Raw genomic sequence first — 18,418 nt, forward strand, 5'->3', positions numbered from 1 at the left:
TAAACTGGATTGTCTGAGTGTCAGAACTATCTGCACTGCAGTATGGACCTGGTGCCAAGACCTTTCCTGTTCCAGATCCTGTTCACACTTGCAGCCTCTCATGTAATCCTTTGTCTGGGTCAGTAGATTATTCCTAGGTGTGGAGCATGTTATCTATAGAATTTAAGAGACTTTCCTAGCATTGGGTGTTGTTTTTAGTAGGTAATGGGTGTAAGAGGAAGTAATTTGTCTTTTGCTTGGAATGGGGAAGTATTGGCATATCCCTGGTCATTGGACCTCTAATTTTTTTTTTTATTTGTGGCTAAAGCATTCAATTTGTAATTCTTTGTGGGGTTTACCTCCCAACCTTGGAAGCACATGTAATTTGACCAGATCAGATAGCTACCTCTGGCTCATCCTGCCTAATCAGCAGACCATCATTGTAATCAATCATGATATTCTATGAAATGTTCAGATAATCTACATCTTTCTGTGATAGATAGAAGATAGAGAATAGAATGGTTAGCCATGGGGCAAAATCCAGTCGATATTGTGGTGCATTCTATGTGAGTGTGGATGATTTCTGATTTCCTTTCTTGATTGGGATGGACTAGAAAGCCTTAAAAAACTGACTGCATATTATGTACCTGAAGCTGTATTCATATGCCCTAGTAACAATACCTTTATCCGATGTGGTAGCTGTGATTGATCCTACTATTTAATTGAACTTTTAGTAGTCTAAACTGATATTCCAGGATCTATTCAATTTGGGCGGGGCCAGACTGGTAAATTAAGTAGACATTTAATAAAAATCGCTTCCTTTGTTTTCTTGGATCTTTAGTGCATTCATCTTTATTTTTCCTCTCACTCCCAAAAGGCAGTACTATTCTCCCCTGACTGGAGGGGCATGCAGTTTCAGAGGCTTCCATTTGGCCTCCGTTGCTATGATAGCTCTTATGCCATTGCCCAAAGAGCCAATGTGGGCATTACTAAAACTGTGAACGGTGTTATTCTTTAAAAAACAACATCTGGGGGATCCCTGGGTGGCGCAGCGGTTTGGCGCCTGCCTTTGGCCCAGGGCGCGATCCTGGAGACCCAGGATCGAATCCCACATCGGGCTCCCGGTGCATGGAGCCTGCTTCTCCCTCTACCTATGTCTCTGCCTCTCTCTCTCTGTGTGTGTGTGTGATTATCATAAATAAATAAAAATTAAAAAAAATATAAAAAATAATTAATTTATTAAAAAAAAAAAAAACAACATCTGGGAACAGTGCTTGGATTGACAGTCCTACATGACCTATGGTAAACTAGAATTGAGCCAAAACTTAATTCACCATTTGGCACTTCGTCAAATGCTCCTACTCTAAGAGGGGCTTATGATAATGCTTGAAGTCCTCAAGTATCAATGTCAACTAAACCCTGTGTCCAATAATCTTGAAAGTCTGTTTATTCCTCTGAGCCCAGCATAGAGTCATCCACATGAGTAGCCATAGATCCCTTTGAGGAAGGACTGGAGGGATTATTATACTGGCTATGGTATTTCAGGGTTTCCTCTGCAGATCATCAGGTCATCTGTTCAGGCAGTAGGTTCTGGCTGCGATTTGAAAATCTATCTAGATTTGGAAACTGGCAAGGTATTTTTATTGGAGTGACTACTTTCAGCTTTGTGTTCATCATCTACACACACACACACACACACACACACACACGCACGCGCACACACCACTGAAGTGGTACCTTTGCTGGCTGTCATTTATTGGACCCTTGTTGTCTTTGAAACATCTTCATGATTCTTTATGTGTTGGATGCCCTTACCCAAGGGGACCGTTCCAAATTTGTCTGTCTTTATGATGTATACAACCCGCTGGTTTTCGGTGGTTCAACACTACCACTTACCTCCTATTGCTTGGAGACCATATCACCATTCCCATTATTTTCAGCAAGTTCTGAGACAGCCTCTCTCCCATCAGCCCTGACATGACCTGACTGTGGGAAGCTGTAACTGAAGTTCTTAATGAGGCCTGTTACTAAGTATTTTTCTCACGAGTGTATTTCTGATAGCCTTGGGTGAATGGTGTATCTTTAAGGTCATGGAACATAAATCTCTGAATGTTCTCATAATTCTCTGAGTGACCTCACGTAATCTTCAGACCTCATTTGGTATATTCATTCCAGTATGTCCACTTTCCCCGGCCTTTAATCCCTTATTTTCTGCTCTGGCAATTTAGGCATTTTAATCTCACTCATTGTGGCCATTATGTTTTCTAAGGTTCTAGGCCTGGTCCTAGCACCAAGTTTGCGTCATGCCCTAGGGGTCATGAAATAAAATACTATATACCAAGCTAGTGCCCCAAGTCAACAAACTGCCCTTTTTCCAGGCTTCCGTTCTAGTTCCTTTGAACCAGCATCCTCAGATTCCTGACTCACTGTTCCTAGTGATAAATGCTTTCTCATTCTAGCAGTTACTTTAGGGTAATATCTTTGCTGCCCTATTAGTCCCAGCATGGCTTAGCTGAGATATGCAGCTACTTCACTGTAATTATAGGCCTGCAGGGAAAAAGATGGTGGCATTTCTGGAAGGGGCCTTGTGAGAACAAAAAGAAAAATCTGTATTTTCATCCTGAAACAAGCACTAACTCTTAACAAGAGTGTGGGTGGATAGAGCAATTTTTTAGGCTCAGGTGGTCCGGACAAATCCAAGGAGTGAAAATCTTCAGAGACATCTACATCAATATTCCAAAACCACGTGTCAGGTCCTGGGTTTTCCTAAATAGGGTCCTGAATTTGGGTTAACAGACCTACCTCAGTTCAACATTTGATGATTTTTAATGTTCAGCCACTTTGGTAGCTTCTTTTCTTTTTTTCACATTTCATAGTTTTGTTGAGACTTTTTATTGCTATAGTAGGCCCAATTTTCATGGTCATGATCATATCAAATATTTCTTATTAAAAATAGCAGATTCAAAGTTGGCTGTGTGCCTTAGATGCACACACACAAACACACAATATTGTACACTCCTGCATGTAAACTTATGGAAATACACATTCTTTTTATTAAAAGCACAATTATATAAAATTAATATAGGGTTTGTTAAGCTTCCATTCACCTTTTTCCGTTTGCCAGCTGCATGTGATAAGGCTCCTTTTTGTTTCCAAATTCTCTGTTCCTCACACTAAATTTCCAGTTCTTAGGTATTTGCTTTCAACTTTTCATTATTTAGCTAAAGCATCAACTCAATTTAGTAACAACATCTAATTCCTCAGTTCTTACGTCTATTATTTACCTTGTATATTTCAAATGTTTGAATCATGGCACTGACCAGGGTAGTCTTCTCCCTCAGGCCAACAGAGCACACTACCAGTGAGTATTTCAATAATTGGACTGCCACGTTGTACCAAGAACAGCCCTTTCCACCAGTCCTACTTTGAACAGGATCTGAATGGATTATCTTCTTGTCTGTCACAATAGAGTTTAAAGTTGAAGATATCTGGATTCTTTGCTTCTTCTCTACCTCTCCTTTATGGAATATGGAATGTAAGCTGAAAATAAAGGACAAAATTGGAGAATTTTTTTTTTAAAGCCCAGCTACCCTATTATTATCATGCCCTTGGACAGGGCTTACAAACAAACATGCAATATTAATTTCCTATGGCTACTCTAACAAATTACCACAAATTTTGCAGCTTAAAGCAATCCAAATTTATTATCTTACAGTTCTAGAGGTCGGAAGTCCTAAAATTAAAATATCAACACTGCTGTGTTCCTTCTGAAATTCTAGGGGAGAATTCATTTCCTTGCCCTTTTTAGCTTCTGAAGACCACTTGTGATTCTTAACTCATGGCTTCATCTTGCATTTTCATGGACTAATACACAATAGATTTTGATATCTGAGAACAATTGGGGATTTCAAAAATTAGATAAAACCACAATGGATGAGTTCTGAAAACTCTAGGCAAGATACATCTTTTTGATGTCAGAGCTACATGGAAGGTCTCAGGATTTTGGATCATATCTGGGAAACAATGGAAAGAAAAAAGGAAGAAAAGTGGGTTTCTGAATTGGAGTTTTTACAGAACAGGAAAACAACAGTTTATCTTTGATAAAAATGTAAATAATATAATTATTTGATAATAAATAAATTAAAACTGTTAAACAAAATTGGAAGACTGAGCACCAAACTGCCTTGTAAAATTTTACAGAAATAAATTTATTTATAAATTTATTTGTTTATTTATTTGCTAAGCTGAGTTTTATTTACTAGTATTGGAAAATCTCATTTAATTCACTGAGGGGGACGTGATTTTTTACTTCAATTGTTACTTTCATTGAAACTTAGAGATGTAAATCAGCTAGTGAATAATGTCAGAAAACAATTCTCCATCAGTCTTCTGAATTTCCATACTTTTTGTGGAGAAGTGTTGATAGTTTTTGTTCTAGACTATTTATTCAACGATGACAGTGTAGCAAACAGGCTTGGAAGGTAGAAATATAATAGTCTTCCTACAGAGAGGAAGGCAGATTTGTTTTCAGCCTAGGAAAACAAAGATAACGTCTCTCTACAGGGCAAAGACTGGGCATGTATCACAACGACCACTCATAAGATAAAGGCCTCCTATGCTCTCAGTGCCTCATTCTGATACAGGATATTTTGCATGTAGCATCCACTTGGGCCTTTGTGTATAACACTCATGGTACTTGGGGTCAAGAGGAACCGATATGAACCGGGAGTTCATGATGCCTGCTGTGCCTTGCATAATAAATCCGTTTGTGATTAAAGGGTTTAATCCTTCTGCCAGCATCTATGACCCTGTGTCTAACTTGTTAGCTTACAAGGAAAGCAAAATTTCAGATTCTTCACAGTTCTTAAAGATGGTAGGAGCAATATTAGAATTTGGGCCATCTGACTCTCGAGACCTCACTTGAAACCAAGAATTTGAATATCACACAATGTCTACTGATACAGCCAGCTAAAAAGAAACTGGTATAAATATAATAAATAAATTTGCCAGTTCCCGTAGGAAGATCAACTTTGATCTTCCAATGTTGGCAATAGGAGAATATCTTTACTTCATAAACCACTTTATCAATATTGTTGTTTTCCAAAGTCTAATTGGCAAAACACTACTCTAGAAGAATGGCCCACAGAACATCTTGAGCAAGTAAATTGGGAGAAAAGCAATCTTGGCACAACTTATCCTTCTTAGAATTTCCTAACACACTAGCAGTTATACTCTCTATGAAATCCTACAGTAAAGAAAATCATTTGACTTCTTTTACCACAAATATCCCAGACTAATTGATAACAAAACTTCTACTAGCATCCTATGGATCTAGTGTCCCACTGAACACATTTTGGGAATTACTGATTGGGATGGATATATCCCCTGGGCCTATTCCCATCCTGCTATAGCAAAGCTTTGAAAAACTTCTAGTTTAAATGGTTGTACCTGTACTAATAGAGACAAGGAAAGATTTGTGAGTCCACACTTCAGCTACAGCAATTATTTTGAACCTTGGATTAACAATAAAATAATCAGAGTGATGCTAAAAAGTTGATTTGTTTAAAACTCCCTGAGCTAATCTAAAGAGTAGTGAGTAAAGCACAGCAGTGATAGAGCAGTAAAGCAGAAACTCACTCCTGGGGAAATCAAAGGGAACAGAAGTCTAGAGTCTATAAATTTTTCTGTCAGTATGGTAGCTACTAGCTACATGCCACTGTATAAATTTTACTTTAAATTAAGGTAATTAAATAAAATTAAAAATTCTATTCCTGTCCTACTGACCACATTCCACATACCCAATAGGCACATGAAGCTAGCAGCTACAGTCTTGAAGCACATCTATATAATGTTTCCATCAACACGGAAAATTCTGTTGCACAGTGCTGCTATGTAAGGTCAAGAGTTCTCTCCCCACATGTAGTTAAACTTGAAGGCTGTAGGTTTGTAGTATTCAAGACAGCCAGTATTATTCACTAGGGGAGGAAGGGGGATGTGGGGAAAAACCTGTATGTAATATGTGTGATATACGTATGTATGGGTGTGCACACGTGTGCATACATGTGCTGTGGAACAAAGGTGATTGTCTCATTTCTATAGTGCTGTGAAATGTGCAATGCTCTAAAATTGTAGAATATTATTTTAAAGCTGATGTAAAAAAATATTTTAATGGAAGATTTAACATCCTTGGAAACCCAGTTATAAGAATTTTTCCAATTAATTGGGGTTTATTGTCTTAATATTACTTCCCAGAAGGACTTTCTTTAATGTCATTACTACTGATCTTTCTCCCTGATGTTTCCTGATTTCTCTGGCTCTTGTCCTGAAATGACCCCATAAATAGGGAAGAAATCATGACCAATAGTTTTGTCAACTATTTTACAAGATGTATCAACTTCAAGATCTGAAACTATAATCTAGGTTTTTCTTCAATATACTCCCTACTGAAGGCTAAGAAATATTTCAGGGAACAAATGAAAATAGGCAAAGAGAATTATTTGGCGTTATGAAAATACCTCATTGTTTTGATACATAAGAAAAAAATTAAGTTTTTGCAATAGTGGTTTTAATACTTAGCTATTCAATAAAAACTGTGGAGAAATAAGAGTGTCCTCTATACAATTTTATGGTTATCAGGCATGTGCCATTTAATGAATGACATGAAGTATATGAGAAAAAACAACCCTTTCTTTATAATTTCTCATATCATTTAAAACAATAACACTTGGCTACAGGGAAGAATTCTTTGCTATTTCCTTTCTATGGGAAACCTGAGAAAGAGAAAATCCAAGCAAATAATCTGCTGACTCTTAAACCAGGTTTATTAACTACAAACTTTCATCAAACAGGAAAATAGAAATATTTGTTGATGAGTGACATAAGGACCATTATTAACACCCTAATGTCGCCTTCATGTTTCTGTCATTTTATGGAATAAAGGGAAATGGCTAAATGCTCTAATTCTTTCTTATATTGTGTACTTAGTGTGTTTTTATTCACTGCAATTTTGCAAGGAATGTATGAGATTAGAAAACAGTATTGATTAAATTTAATAATAGCCTCAGTAACTGTAAAAACTATCCCCAAATGAGACATTTTGAACAGTGGAGAGCATTATAAGATAATAAAAGAATATTATAATCAACTCTGTGCCCACAAATATGATAACCTGAATGAAACAGACCAATTTTTTGAAAGACAAAGTCTGTCAAAACCCAACAAGAAGACATAGACGATCTGAATAGGCCTATATCTATTAATGAAATAGAAATAATAATTAATAACCTTCCCAAAAACAAAACACCAGGCTCAGATAGGTTCATTGTGAATCCTACTAAACATTTACAGGTGAAATTATATCAGTTTTCTACAATCTCAGCAGAGGGAATATTCCCCACTTCATTCTATGAAGTTACCATTACCCTAACACCAAAACAAAGACATTACAAGAAAACTATAGGTCAATATATCTTATGAGCATAGATGTAGGAATCCCCAACAAAATATTAGCAAATAAAATTCAACAGTGTATATAAATCGCACACAATGACCAAGTGGGATTTATCCTGACTATGCAAGGCTCATTCAACATTCAAAAATCAACGGTCACATCAATAGGCTAAAGAAGAAAAATCACATGAGCATATCAATAATACAGAAAAAAAGCATTTGAAAAAAATCATGATACAGACTCTCAGCAAAGTAGGAAGGAGGGGGGGCTTCCTCAACTTGATAGAGAACACCTACAAAATACTTAAAGCTAACATCATACTTAATGGTGAAAAACTTGAAACTTTCCCACTGAGACCTGAGCAAAGGCAAGACTGTCCCCTGTCACCACCACTGCTTTTCAACATCCTTCTGGAAGTCTTGACTAATGCAATAAGACAGGGAAAGGAAATAAAAGATACACAGATTGAAGATGAAGAAATAAAAACTCTTTGTTCTGAGGGGACCTGATTGTCTATATAGAAAATCCAAAATAATCAATGAAAAGCTCCTGGAGACCACTTTCTTATGCACCAACAATGAACAGTACAATATGAAAAAAAAAACACAATACCATTTACATAGGCACTCCCCCAAAAGGAAATATTTATGTATAAACCTAACAATACATATATAAGGTCTATATGAACAAAACTATAAAACTATAAGATGAAAACTATAATACTATAAAATGAAAGATACTGACAAAGAGCTTAATAAGTAGAGAAATATTCTGTGTTCATGGATAAGCAGACTCAAGATATCAGTTCTTACCAATTAGATCTATAGATTTAATTCAATGTCAATCAAAATTTCAGCAAGTTACTTTGTTGGTACTGATAACTAATTCTACATTACATAGAGAAGAAAAAGACCCAGAATAGCCAATACAATATTGAAGAAGAACAAAGTCAGAGGATTGAAACTACATGATGTCAAACTTAACATAAAGCTGCCGTAATTAAGACAGTATGGTATTGGTGAAAGAATAGGTGAGTATATCAATGGAACAGAATAGAGAGCCCAGAATTAGACCCACATAAATATGGGCAACTGATATTTGACAAAGGAGCAAAGGCAGTGTAAAGGAATAAAGATAGTCTTTTCAGCCAATAGTGCTGGAGCAACTGGACATGTGCCTGTGAAAAATGAATTTGGACACAACTTATACCCTTCACAAAAGTTAACTCAAAATAATCATAGACCTAGATATAAAATGTAGAACTACAGAACTCAGAAGATAACAGAAAAGAATCTAGATGACCTTGGGTATTGCGTGTATTGATACATATTGCTAAGTGTTATTGCTTTTGTAATTACAAAGGCAAATTCATGAAAGAAATAATCGATAAGCTGAATGTCATTAAAATTTAAAACTTGTGCTCTGCAAAATATATTGTCAAGATAATGAGAAGAAAAGCCCCAAGTTTGAGGGGAAATATTTGCAAAAGACATATGTAAGAAAGAACTGATAGGGAAAATATGCACAGAGCTCTTAAAATCCAACAATGTGAAAAGAAACAACTGAATTTAAAAATGACCTCAGATTTGAACAGACAACTCACCAAAATAGATATATGGATGTCAAATATGCATATGAAAGGATGTTCAACAGCATATATCATCAGGGAACTGAAAATTAAAACAATGATGAGATACCAAGACCTGCCTATTAGAGTGACCAAAATCCAAAACACTAACCACACCAAACACTGGTAAAGATGGGGAGCAACTCGTATTCATCATTGTTGGGAATGCAAAATGGTACAGCCATCTTGGAAGACAGTTTGGTGGTTTCTCATAAAGCTAAACATACCTTCCCATAAAATTGTGCTCCTTAGTATTTACCCAAAAGAGTTGAAAACCTTTGTCCACGCAAAACCCTACACACAGAGGTTTATAGCAGCTTTATTCATCATTGCCAAAACGGGGAAGCAAGCAATATGTCCTTCAGTGGATGGATAAACTGTAGTACATCCAGTCAGTGGAATATTGTTCAGTGCTAAAATAAATATGCTTCAAGCCATGAAAAGACATGGAGATTTCATATTACTAAGTACGTGTGTATTGATACATATTGCTAAGTGTTAAAAGTAGTTTGGGAAGGAGTGCAGACCTAATGATTCCAACTGTATGACAAGACTACAGAGACAGGAAAAGAATCAGTAGTTGCCAGGGGTCCCTGGGGAGGGAGCTATGACTCGGACACAGAGGATTTTTAGAGTACTGAAACTACTCTGTATGGTACAATAATGGTTCATACATGTTGGTACACGGTTGCCCAAACCCAGAGAATGTACAAAGCCAAGTATGAACCTTAATGTAAACTATGGGCTTTGGCTGATAATAATATGTCAGTGCAGGTTCTCATGTGTAACAGATGTACAACTCTAATGAAGGATTTTGGGAGAGAGTGAGGCTGTACATATGTGAAGGCAGGGTTGTATGGAAGTCTCTGCACCTTCTGCTTGATTTGATGATGAACCCAAAATAGAATAAGTAAAAAAGTCAGTTAAAATGTTTTCGCATAATTTTTTGCCTGCACCTTTATTAGAATCACACAAATTCAATAAGGTAGGAGATTATCAATCATAGATATAGGCATAGCGAATACAAAATTGTATATATAATTAAATGGATATTATATTAATATATTCTACATTAATTTATATTTAGATTAAATACATATGTAATTTTTCTAAGCAGTTAGCAGACAATAAGATACGGCTTTAGGAAATATTAAATTAATGCCTTTCTTTGTAATACAAATAAAACTATACATTTAATAATATATAAAAATGGAAAATAACAAGAGGCTCTTGTGAATTAAGAACACAGAGCTGGTTGGGGCAATCTGGGTGACTCCATCGTTCAGTATCTAACTAACTCTTGATTTAGGCTCAGGTCATTATCTCTAGGACGTGAGACTGAGCCTCACCTCAGACTTTACACTCTGCGGGGAGTCGGCTCTAGATTCTCTCTCTCTCTCTCTCCCTCAAATAAATAAATCCTTTTAAAAAAGAACACAGGTGTGGCATGCAAGGTTGACACAATTTTATTTATGTATTTATGTATTTATTTTTATCTTTTAAGTAGGCTCCGTTCCCAGTATAGAGCCCAACACGGGGCTTGAACTCACAACCCTGAGACTAAGACCTGAGCCAAGATTAAGAGCCCAATGTTCAAGCAACTGAGCCCCCCAGGTGCCCTGACATAACTATATTACATTAATATTACAATGTAGTAAATAATATCTCAAACTCAGGTATTTTTTTAGGAGTTTCCAGATAAAAAAGACCACAGCCTGAAGTAGAAGCAGTTGAATTAAACGTCTCTCTCAGAAGTGCTCTTGTAGATAAAATTTCTTACCAAAATATCACTGAAAAGTAACCACGGGAGGGGGAATATTTTATTAAATATTAAATGATGCCTACTTCTAAGGCCAGCTCACAGCAACAGTAACAAAATGATTATATTTGAAAGCAAATGGGTGTAGCACATGCCTGACAAAACAATCTACCCAGTACAGGCCATGATTTTCTTTTTTCTGGAAAGTAGCTAAACTTTGTTAATCGATGTATGTGCAGATATGCACTTCCAGTCCCCACTAGCTCAGATTATGGATATTCCTTCTTGCACATATTTCTGCTGCTTGGACTATGTTGATCTGCCCACTGAAGAAGAAGGGAACATCTCCTGAGAGTCTTTTGTCTCTGTTCTGTTTATCTTAGCCAGGGGAGTGCCGCTTGGTGGGCTAGGCTGCCTTGCTGGACAGTGTGCAATTGTAGGCATTTTATAGGGACACTGCCCTTCCTCCAAGGCTCCACCATCCTAGAAGCTGCAGGCTCCATCTCATTGTGTCACAGACTGCAGGTGACCGGTGTCTTCTCCAAGCCCTCGCTCCAGTCCCATCTTCTCAAGCCGGCCTCTCCTCTTGCAGGCTCTGCACCCTCCCCTTACTTTACCGCCTCCACTAAGCCACAGTCTTCATTTTTCATAGACATCAAATTCCAGAGAGGTGCCTGTCTGGGATTTTGCTCCTGCATCAACATTAAGCCCACGCATTAAGTATGATATAAAGAACTCAAAAGTGAATTTATTTATTCTATTGTTCTGTCAAAATAGGTCTGTTGCTAGCAGGCCTCTAGGTATGCATATGCAATTCACAGGGTTATAAAAGGAAAGGAACAAATGCCAGGCACACAGCACCAAGCTGAGAGACCAAATGTTGAGCAGGGACAGTGAAAGAGCTGAGCGTGGAGGTTAGCAGCGAGACCCGGTACTGACTATCTGGAATATCAAACATTCTAATGAATAGGAAGCATGATAAGATCCCCAGGTAATTGGGATGCCTGGATGGCTCAGTGGTCGAGTGCCTGCCTTCAGCTCAGGGTGTGATCCCAGGGTCTTAGGATCCAGTCCCAGGTCGGGCACCCTGCCGGGAACCTGCTTCTCCCTGTGCCTGTGTCTCTGCCTCTCTCTGTGTCTCTCATTAATGAACAAATGAATGAAAAAAATGAATGAATGAATGAATCTTTAAAAAAAAACAGATCCCCAAGTAATAAAGAAAGTGGGCATCAATGCCCACATGGCAGCCACATTGTGGCTAACAATTCAAGGATGAGATGAAAAGGACAAAAAGGCATTTTGTAGTCTCCATCAGAGAAGGAATAGGCCCTTTTGGCTCCCAGAGCAGCACCATGGGTGTCGGTAAGAACAGGAGCCTTATGAAAGGTGGCAAAAAGGAAGCCAAGAAGAAAGTGGTTGACCCATTTTCTAAGAAAGATTGGTATGATGTGAAGGCACCAGCTATGTTCTATATGAAATATTGGAAAAACACTAGTCACAAGAACTCAAGGAACCAAAATTGCATCTATGATCTCAAGGGTTATATTTTTTCTAAAGATTTTATGTATTTATTCATGAGAGACACACAGAGAGAGACAGAGACACAGGCAGAGGGAGAAGCAGGCTCCACGCGGGGAGCCTGACGTGGAACTCGAACCTGGGTCTCCAGGATCAGGCCCTGGGCTGAAGGTGTCACTTAAACCACTGAGGCACCTGGGCTGCCCACAAGGGTTGTATTTTTGAAGGAAGCCTTGCTAATCTGCAGAACGATGAACTTGCATTTAGAAAATTCAAACTAATCGCTCAGGATGTGCAGGGCAAAAACTGCCTGACTAATTTCCATATCACGGATCTTACCCGTGACAAAATGTGCTCCATGGTCAAAAGCTCCATGATTGAAGCTCATGTTGATGCAAAGACTACCAATGGGTATTTGCTTCATCTATTTTGTGTTGGACTTACTAAAAAGAACCCAATAATCAGATTCAGAAGACCTCTCATGCTCAGCACCAACAGGTCCGCCAAATTCGGAAGAAGATGATGGAAATCATGGCCTGAGAGGGGCTGACAAATGACTTGAAAGAAGTCATCAATGAATTGATTCCAGACAGCATCGGAAAAGATATAGAAGAAGCTGTCAGTCTATTTATCCACTCCATAATGTCTTTCGTTAGAAAAGCAAAATGCTGAAGAAGCCCAAATTTGAATTGAGAAAACTCATGGAGCTTCATGGTGAAGGTAGTAGTTCTGGATAAGCTACTGGGGATGAGACTGGTGCTAAAGTGGAAGAAGCTGATGGATATAAGCCACCAATCCAAGAATCTGTTTAAAATTCAGACATTAAATGGTGACAAAAAATTCTTATTTGTGAAAAAAAACAAAAAAGAAGGTATAGCAGGATACTATTTTAGTTCCTCCCTGCTAATGCCTAACAAGTTAATGCTATAACTAATGATAATTTGAGCAAAATATAGTAAATGTACCGTTTGGTCTAATGAAAAGATGGTGCTCCAGTTGGAGGTGATGGAAGTGCACCAAAGGACCGAAGCCTTACTTACTGGTCTTCAGTCAGCAGGTATTTTGTAACATGTCTCAGAGAAGTTCTGCTCCAGGCTTAAAGGCATGGCGCGCCTGTGGCACAGACACATCCAGCTGTAATTCAAACTGTGGCCCCCAGGAGATGCTCAGTGACTCACCCTGCCACTGCCACTGAGGAGCACTCTGCCTCTAGCTGGGGAACTGGAGGTCCAGTCTTGGGGGGGAGAAAGCCACCCTCTGGGTCAGCTATTGTGCATCCTGGGACATCAGGAACAATAAACTATGTACTGATGCCCCTTTCCTTCCACCAATTTGCAGCTCATGGAGAAAAGTGAGGAAAAAAGTAAGGACCAGAACTCCTGCCCATCCTGTTCCTCGATCCTCTGCCAAAGATCCTGTATTTAACTCAGGCAAAAGGGGTCAGAAAGAAGAGTTTCCAGGTTTTTTTACCTGATGATTCCTTCTTGTTCACAATATGAGCTCCTATCTTCATCCCTCTATCTCCAAATATTGTCATAGGAGTTATGATCACTTTGGCATTTTGAAATCAGTGTTTCTGAATTAGGATTCAAGAACTTATATAAGTTTTTCAGCAATTTTGTTTTTTGTTAGATAGAGAACTTATTTATTCATTTATTTATTTTTAGGGAGAACTTATTCAATAAAAATGTTATTGGCTATTTAGTAACTTAATGGGCCAGGATGATAATATATCTTTATGTACTGATTATTAGAAAAAAATCTATTTTAGTAAGTCATCACTGTATTCTTTCATTGTCATTTTCATTATTGTTACATTCAGTGAACTTCTAAATACAAGGGTATTTGAAAAACAAAGAGTAAGTGTTTTGTTCATGGCAAACTTATGCTCAGAGACCAAGATTATCATTGCCAATAATTTATTTAATACAGATTCACTGAGGGGATTAAATTTGTAATAATAATATTTCATGTGCTGATAACATACAGGATAATATCTCTTAATAAACGGATAATATACCTCAAGCCAATGATAGATTAATTACACTACTGTTCCAGGTATGGGGATGATGGAAAAAAAAATAAAGTCCAAATTGAGTTGAGATATATTTTTCTGTGACTTGGTTCCTTTCTGGGTATTGGCTTAGCTGACCAAGAGCTCATGTCCAGTTGCCAACACACACACACACACACACACACACACACACACACACACACAAGTCTCTTATTGCTAGAGCACAATGCTAGCTGAACAAAGGGGTTTGTACAGGCAAATCTTCACCACTTTTAGAAGGATTAGGCTTGCCGCAGCAGTAGCTTATGTCCATAGGTCTTTGGAGAACTATTTCCATTAGCAAAGGGTAGCCGTCCCCAGACTGAACACTGTCACATTCTCACAAATTTTTGATATTTAAAGTTTCAATGTCCATTACATCATAGTTGATCTTTCATATATTCATATTGATAAGCACTCAATGACACAACTTTGTTGACATTATTCTGAAACAGCCTCCTCAACGTAAACAAATTCACTCTTAGATCTAAACCACTTCACTTAAACCATAAAAATGTGGATTTGAACCCCTAACCAGCAAAGAAATTGGAGTAGTCATCAAAAATCTCCCAACAAACAAGAATCCAGGGCTGGATGCCCTCCTGGCAGAAATCTACCAAACATTTAAAGAAGAATTATTTTTCTAAAACTGTTTCAAAAAGCTGGAAGAAAGGAAAACTTCCAAACTCATTCTATGAGGTCAACATGACCTTGGTCCCCAAACCAGACAGAGACCCCACTACAAAGGACAGTTATAGACCAATATCCCTTGTGAACATGGATGCGGAAGTTCTCACCAAGATACTAGCCAATAGGATCCAATAGTACATTTTTATTATTATTTATTTATTTATGATAGTCACAGAGAGAGAGAGAGAGAGAGAGGCAGAGACACAGGCAGAGGGAGAAGCAGGCTCCATGCACCGGGAGCCCGACGTGGGATTCAAACTCGGGTCTCCAGGATCGCGCCCTGGGCCAAAGGCAGGCGGTAAACCGCTGTGCCACCCAGGGATCCCTCCAATAGTACATTAAAAGGATTATTCTCCACTACCAAGTGTGATTTATTCCTGTTTCCAAGTTTCCATTTGTGGCTCAATATCCACAAATCAATCTATGTGATATGCCACATTGATAACAACAAAAGGACAAGAACCATTTGATCCTCTCAATAGATGCAGAATAAGCATTTGACAAAATACAGGATCCTTTCTTGAGAAAAAACAAAACAACAAAACATTTCTCCACCATGGAATAGAGGGAATATACTTCCATATTGTAAAAGCCATAAAAACAAAACAAAACAAAACAAAACAAAAAAACCAGAGTGAATATCACCCTAAATGAGGAAAAACTGAGAGCCTTTCCCCTAAGGCTGGAACAAGACAGGATGTCCACTCCCATTACTGTTATTCAGCATAATACTAGAATTCCTAGCCTCAGCAATCAGACAACAAAAAGAAATAAAAGGCATCCAGATCAGCAAAGAAGAACTCAAATTTTCACTCTCTGCAGACAACATGATCTCAATGTAGAAAACCTAAAAGACTCCAGCAAAAAAATTGCTAGACTGATACAGGAATTCTGCAAAGTTGCAGGATACAAAATCAATGCACAGAAATCAGTTGTATTTCTATGCACTAACAATGAGGCAGAGAAAGAGAAATCAGGGAATCGATTCCATTTACAATTACACCCAAAACCGTAAGATACCCAGGAATAAAACTAACCAGAGAGGTAAAGGATCTGTACTCTGAAAACAATAGAACCTATGAAAGAAATTGAGCAAGATGCAAAGAAATGGAAAAAACATTCCATGCTCATAGATTGGAAAAACAGGTATTATTAAAATGTCTATGCTACCCAGAGCGATCTGCACATTCAATGCAATTCTTACCAAAATACCATCAACTTTTTTTTTACAGGGCTAGAACAAATAATCCTAAAATTGTATAGAACCAAAAAAAAGACCCTGAAGAGCCAAAGCAATCCTGAAAAAGAAAACCCCAATGTTCACAGCAGTAATGTCCATAATAGCCAAACAGTGGAAGGAGCCTCGGTGTCCCTCGACAGATGATGGATAGAGAAGATGTGGTCTGTGTATACAATGGAATATTCCTCAGCCATTAGAAACGACAAATACCCACCATGTGCTTCGATGTGGATGGAACTGGAGGGTATTATGCTGAGTGAAATAAGTTAATTGGAGAAGGACAAACATTATATGGTCTCATTCATTTGGGGAATTTAAGAAATAGTGAAAGGGATGAAAAGGGAAAGGAGGGGAACTGAGTGGGAAAAATTAGAGAGAGAGAAAAACCATGAGAGATTCCTAACTCTAGGAAACGAACAACGGGTTGGGGGAAGGGGTGGTTGGGGAGATGGGATGACTGGGTGATGGGCACTGAGGAGGGCACTTGATGGGATGACCACTGGGTGTTATACTATATGATGGCAAATTGAATTTAAATAAAATATTTTAAAAAAGAAAGGAAACCAAAGCCAGTGGCATCACAATCCCAGACTTCAAGCTGTATTACAAAGCTATAATCATCAAGACAGTGTGGTCCTGGCACAAATCCAACATAGATCAATGGAACAGAATAAAGAACCCAGAAGTGGACCCAATTCTATGGTCAATTGATCTTCAACAAAGCAGGAAACAATATCCAATGAAAAAAGACAGTCTCCTTAACAAATGGTGTTGGGAAAATTGGACAGCCACATGCAGAACCATGAAGCTGGACCACTTTCTTAGCCCAGACACAAAAATAAACTCAAAATGTATGAAAGACCTAAATGTGAGACAGGAATCCATCAAAATCCTAGAGAAGAACACCTTTTTGACCTTGGCTGCAGCAACATTTTGCTAGACACATCTCCAGAGGTAAGAGAAACAAAAACAAACATGAACTATCAGGATTTCATCCAGATAAAAAGCTTCTGCACAGCAAAGGAAACAGTCAACAAAACGAAAAGACAACTGGGGCAGCCCCGGTGGCTCAGCAGTTTTGCGCTGCCTTTAGCCTGGGGCCTGATCCTGGAGACCTGGGATTGAGTCCTGCTTCAGGCTCCCCGCAGGGAGCCTGCTTCTCCCTCTGCCTGTGTCTCTGCCTCTCTCTCTGTCTCTCATGAATAAATAAATAAAATCTTAAAAAAAAAAAAAGGAAGACAAAAACGAAAAGACCAACAGAATGGGAGAAGATATTTGTCAATGTCTTATCAGATAAAGGGCTAGTATCCAAACTCTATAAAGTACTTATCAAACTCAACACTCAAAAACCAAATAATCCAGTTAAGAAATGGGCAGAAGTCATGAATGAATACACATTTTTCCAAAGAAGACATCAGATGGCCAATAGACACGTGAAAAGATGTTCAACATCACTCATCACCAGGGAAATCTTACATATTGAAACTTCAATGAGACATTACCTCATACCTGTCAGAATGGCTAAAATTAACAGTACAGGAAACAACAGGTGTTGGCAAGGATGTGGAGAAAGGGGAGCCCGCCTGCACTGTTGGTGGGAATGCAAGCTGGGGTAGCCACTGTGGAGAGCAGTGTGGAGGGTCCTCAAGAAGTTAAAAATAGAGCTACCCTATGACCCAGCAATTGCACTACTGGGTATTTATACTAAAGTATACAAAAATACTGATTTGAAGTGATTCATGCATCACAATGTTTGTAGTACCACTATCAACAATAGCCAAATCATAGAAACAGCCCAAATGTCCATGGACTGATGAATAACAAAGAGGATGTGTGTATATACACACATGTACATAAATTATACATGACCACATATATAGTATATATTATATATTTATAATTATATGCAACATTTAATGTATTTTAGATATAATATAAAACGTTATATTAAAACACACTTAAATGTAATTATATAAAACATATAATTATTGTATAATTACAGTATGTATTATACACATATCTAATATATATATTAGATATTCAACAACAAAAAAATGAAATTTTGCCATTTGTGATGATATAGATGGAGCTAGAGAGTGTCA

General features: G+C 37.9%; 1 pseudogene; it reads left to right on the plus strand.

The window, feature by feature from the left end:
* Window positions 1-12,167: 12,167 nt before the first annotated feature.
* On the plus strand, window positions 12,168-13,145 carry LOC129521062 (40S ribosomal protein S3a-like; annotated as a pseudogene).
* The last annotated feature ends 5,273 nt before the right edge of the window (window positions 13,146-18,418 follow it).

This window comes from Nyctereutes procyonoides, unplaced genomic scaffold, assembly GCF_905146905.1.
Source record: "Nyctereutes procyonoides isolate TBG_1078 unplaced genomic scaffold, NYPRO_anot_genome, whole genome shotgun sequence".
In the NCBI taxonomy this organism is placed as follows: Eukaryota; Metazoa; Chordata; class Mammalia; order Carnivora; family Canidae; genus Nyctereutes; species Nyctereutes procyonoides.